This window comes from Cynocephalus volans, chromosome 12, assembly GCF_027409185.1.
Source record: "Cynocephalus volans isolate mCynVol1 chromosome 12, mCynVol1.pri, whole genome shotgun sequence".
In the NCBI taxonomy this organism is placed as follows: domain Eukaryota; kingdom Metazoa; phylum Chordata; class Mammalia; order Dermoptera; family Cynocephalidae; genus Cynocephalus; species Cynocephalus volans.
In genome coordinates, this window is record NC_084471.1 from 97,948,379 (window position 1) to 97,953,777 (window position 5,399).

At 34.4% G+C, this 5,399-nt stretch overlaps 1 protein-coding gene across 3 annotated transcripts in view; it reads right to left on the reverse strand.

The window, feature by feature from the left end:
• Positions 1-5,399, reverse strand: part of ATF7IP (activating transcription factor 7 interacting protein) — a 119,749-nt gene that overhangs the window by 93,399 nt on the left and 20,951 nt on the right. The gene's annotated exons all lie outside the window — the stretch shown is intronic.

Below are 5,399 nucleotides of genomic sequence, written 5' to 3' on the forward strand. Positions count from 1 at the left end.
CAATATGAACATACTGTATGCACGAGTAATATTCATATATGAAGCCCACAGTTAATTCATTTGAATTCAAATGTGGAGAAATTTTGAGAAGATGAAAATGACTTTTTAAAAGACCAAATCTGAATATGGCATTCAAAATCTCCCAAATATTAACATTAAACAATCTACCAATCCTGTTATTACTACAACTAAAAACAAACAAACATAAAAACCTTCCCAATGGTGAGAGAGAGATATATAGCCTGGGGAATAGGGAGATGTTGAAAAAGGACCTGAATCTCTTACCTGTGGGCAGCTTGACACTGTGAAAAGGACTTCCTCTTCTTTAAACCACTGCTACTTAGTTCATTTTTATAAATATTAAAAGCTAATGCAGACTTCTAGGTCAGCCTTCTTGAGTCTAAATTTCTTGTTTGGTTCATATTCATGAAAAAACACAATACAGTAGTTGGCTACATATTAAAATTCCTTTCAAACAGTGGTTCACATCTGTTGTGCAGTTTGTGCAGCAAACATCCCATTAACCACAAAAGCCAAAAAACGTCAGACAATAAGTTAATGAAGCTCACAGAACACACAACGTATATCTTCAAACAAATTGTTTCAAGTGAAAATGCCTAGAATCAAAATTCTTTGTACTGCCTTCTATGCTACCAACTACTAGGTCTGCAGCAACTCAGTGCAGTTCAGTACCTCCCACATATTACCCAATAGTATCAATAGGCATAAATCTATAAAAGAGAAATAAAAGCTTAAAAGGCTTATAGCTTCTCACTATTCCACATATTCACTGTCAATTGTGGAAGTCTCACTACTCCTATTCTAATGCATCAACTATGTTCTTTCAGTCCAAAAGGTTGAATTCTTATACATTCCAAACAGAAAATCCATGACACACATTATTTGCTGCCCTAGCACAGCCAGACTGCAGTTACAGCTAGCTGGCGCCAGTAAGAACAATTTACATAAAGCAGCCCTCATTTCATGACCAAACTAAAGGAGAGTTCTGCTGAATAAACCCTCCCCATTTGTTGCCCAACAGGCACTGACTGGTTCTAGAATATATCTAGTTACCTATTTACTAATATAATTCAGATCCAGGTAATAAAAGAAAACCAATTTACAATTGTTATATAACTAAAATTCTACCCCCACCACATGAAAATTATTTTTAACCCCCAAGAGATATTCAAAAGGCTTAATTTACTTATGGCATAGACCAATATGATTACATAACTTCAATGGTTGTTATTTTTAACAATCATTAAAAATACAAATTATAATTCACATTATCTAAAAGCTATCCTCATTCTACTCTACAACTACCTTTAAAATTTTATTAACTAATCAATTAAATAGTGAGCATTATTAAATAGATTTGCTCTTAGAAACATACTGTTTAGCATTTCACCAAATAAGATGTGTGCATCTTCAGGTATCACTATTAAGACGGTTAAATAATTCAACACATTTACCATCAGTTTATATTACTAAAGAATGTGCTCAGTAGCAAAACCCAGGCATGGTAAGTTACAAATATCTTCACAAGAACATACTTTGAAAAAGAACATATTTCGTCAGTGCCACATTCTTTTCCAATCTATATTATTCATGTATTGTTTTTATTGGCCAAGTCCGACTGGGCAAGAGTTGAGTCATTATCCATGAAGTCCTTTGTTGAAATGTTTTTTAGTTACTCTATGACCCACTCATACATAATTCTACATCTCCACTGCTAATTTTCACTTATTTTGTTAAGAGTATAGACATATTAAATTTCATTTTCAAATAACAATCAAGAAACTAGTTTAATGCCACATCTGAAATGACAGTAAAATGAAAAGAAGTACTTAAAATGCTAACTAGGGGTGATCCAAAATCTGTTCCTTTTTTAAATCTTATATTCAATCATCTTAAAATATACTTCTTAAGTTACCCCTACTACATAGTAAAGACAGCGGGCCTCTAAAGTGAGAGGAATGATAAAGTTATCATATATCAATAGCAAATGGTAGACTTCTAATATTGATAAGCAATGATAGATCTTCTCAAACAACTATATTCTCTTCTGTGCCCCACCAGCAGCAGATGAAGTGATAGGGACAAACATAATATAATTTCATGTATTATACACCATGTAAGTTAACACTTGGTGGGCGGAAAGGCCTTATACCAAAAGAGCTTTCTAAGTACCATATATCAGTCATAACATCTCAGAGCTGGAAAAGATACTTCAGAAATCATCCAAATATTGTATTCCTTCCAGTTAAAATTTTTTTAGTTGCTTCCTCCCTCATCCTACTTGTATATGCATCCAACTCTGAATAAAAGTACTTGTAAATCAAAAGACCTAATAATTTAGTCGAGCATAAAAAATACAATGTAAATAACAAATATTTAAATATTATTTTTTAAAAGCCAGATAAGCCAACTACCTGACAGTGAATTAATTAATCAAAAGAAGCTCAAAATCTCCACGACCTGCTTACTAAAAATGTCAACAATAGAAGCTGTTGAACCAGCTCACTGTTTCTCAAACTAGTAACAGTAAAGAACCAGTATTTTATTTCCATTCCACCACAGATCAGTACTTTTGTAAAATACAATGAAAATTAATTACTTGAAAAAAGAAATTTAAAAAGGCATATAAAATGAGCCTCAATTATTTTTATTGTTTGATTCAACTGACATAAAATTACTTCATCGGATTGAAATGAATATTTCTAGACTCAATTTCAGTCTTTATCTCAGGGAGGACCAGGAACAAACAGTTCTTGGACAGACCACAAACCACATTTTGAATAGTGCTCATCTGGCTCTTGATTACCTATTCTACCCCTACATTCCCACCCCCCATTCATAATTCCTCAGTTTTTTTAACCTTCTCATACTTAGTGTCTTGTGTCTCCCCACTCACTCCATAAACTCCATGACGGCAGCAGGGATCTTGTATCCAAGCATCAACAGTGGCTGGCAAATAACAGGTGTATAATAAATACTTGTTAAATTTGTTGAGTCAGTTAATCAATTCACAGTCCAAATTTGTTCTCACTCTACCATGCTGCTTTAGCACAAATAAGTATTATTGTTTTGTCCCCTTTGGGTTCTTTAAAGTCTTCACTTTAAGATTCTAGCATTTCTGCTGTAAATCAGTCAGGCCCCTAACAAAACCCTCTCCCTGAAGATCTTTTTCTAAAATACCCAGTAGCCCAGGCTTCTCCCCAATTTCACTCTTCCTGAAATTGGGTGAAAATAAAAAAAGAAGAAAAGAAAAAGAAATCTGTGCTAGAAGGAACCTTGTGAGGAAAAAGCAACCAATATGTAACTCATACTTAATTTTGTGCCACACACTGCACTAGGCGCTTTATATTTGTCATCCTCATTTAAATACCAATATCAACTCAGTATGATAAACATTATCCCCATTTTACAAATAAGAAAAACTGAGGTTCTGAAAATAAGTAACTTGCCTCATCTCATAAAAATAATACCTAAGGCTTATTAAGCACTTACTGTAAACAGACATTGCACTGTGAGCACTATATATACATTTCTCACATAACTTCTAATTAGTGAATGGAAAAACAGTTACACCCTGACTCTGTTTGACTCCAAAGTTGGTGCCATTGCCTGACTCCTTATCTAATTCAAACACCTCTCCCATTTAATGGTCAAGGAATTGCACAGAGATTAAGAAATTTGTCCAAAATTATACATTTAATTGTGGTACCAGAACAGAAATAATCTTTTCCTAACTTCTATACTAATGCCTTCCACTACGCATGCCATGCTACTTCAATATCCAGCAAAAAAAGAAAGCACTAGGTCAGAGTTCTACTGGCAATTTTATCTAGCTTACTTCAGAAGGAAAGGCAGATGCCCTCCAGCAGATACAAAAGCAACCCTTCAGACTTCTCTACAGCCCAGCCGTTAAACTCCCTCTTTCAAAAAACTCATAAAGAATCACAAAGTCAGGGGGTGCTGTTTGTTCCATTTCCATATTCACATATTAATGACCTGTAATGGACTGTTACAAATCGCCAACAGAGAACCCTTTGTGAAAGTTCAAACCTGAGCAATTGAAAACAATAACTTATTTGAATAGACGTTAGGCTTTCTCCCAAATCACTTTCTCTTTTGCAGTAAAGCAGGGGGGAGTCAATGTTTCCGGTGCAAGTTACCAGCTTTTTCAGTTTTTACTAGTTTTACCTCTAACTTGAAAGCTATTTTCCAAAATGATAACATTCAAGGAAAAGGGAACTGATAACCACATTAAAAGTCCTGATGGTACTTACATGTTTCTAATTAGTATTTCTTTAATCTCTTCACTTTCAATCATTTGTCACTTTTTGTCAATGGATCTCCTTCAATCAGCCCTCGTGATACCCTAATATAAAAATTAGGACAAGGCAGAGTGTGGTGCTGATAACACCAAAAAGAAATACCATTCTTTTCACACTTCCTTAGAGTTACCAATGTCATGATACATAGCAATGTTAAGAAGCTAGCTTTCACCATGGTAAACGTGGAATTCAACTATAAGTCAGATCAAGATCATAAACTACCATGTTCCATGCACCATCACGGTAGTTTTCACATAGCTGATATGGTGAATGTTAAATTAATAAACGTAAATGTAAATTTTCAACAAAAATGGGTTTATAATGACCTCTAATAATTATCTAGTCTAGTGTACACCTACAGCTAAGAACACTTTCTATTAGGAAACTTATTCATTATTTTAAGTGTTAAAACATCTTACCTCAACCAATTTCTCCTACTCCTCAAATTCTGAAATGCCAACATACTACATAGGATTTACTCAATAAATACATCTGCCATTGCCCATACGCACAGCAAAGAATGGCTAATTTATATAACTGAGTAGAACCCCGCAATACAAACATGAATATATAACATTACTAAGTGAATACACTGATGTTAGTTAGCACTCCTTGCTTCTGCGCATGAGTTATATGAGAAATTTCCCATACTTTTAAAATATAATCTGATACAATCACACTGGACAAAATACATAACATTTGAGAAGCAAATAAACTGAAAATCATATTACTGGGGAAATTAGCATGCAATATATTTGTGGAGTATTTCATAGTACTATTCAGAAACATTATATAAACTGATTCTTTAGTATACCTTGCCAAATAGGAACTTCCCCCCATTTTACAGATGAGGAAACAAGAATCAGAAAATGGAATGACCTGAGGGCCAGCCCGTGGCTCACTTGGGAGAGTGTTGTGCTGATAACACCAAGGCCATGGGTTCGGATCCCTATATAGGGATGGCTAGTTGGCTTACTTGGTAGAGTGTGGTGCTGACGACACCAAGTCAAGGGTTAAGATCCCCTTACCAGTCATCTTTTGAAAAAAAAAAAGAAA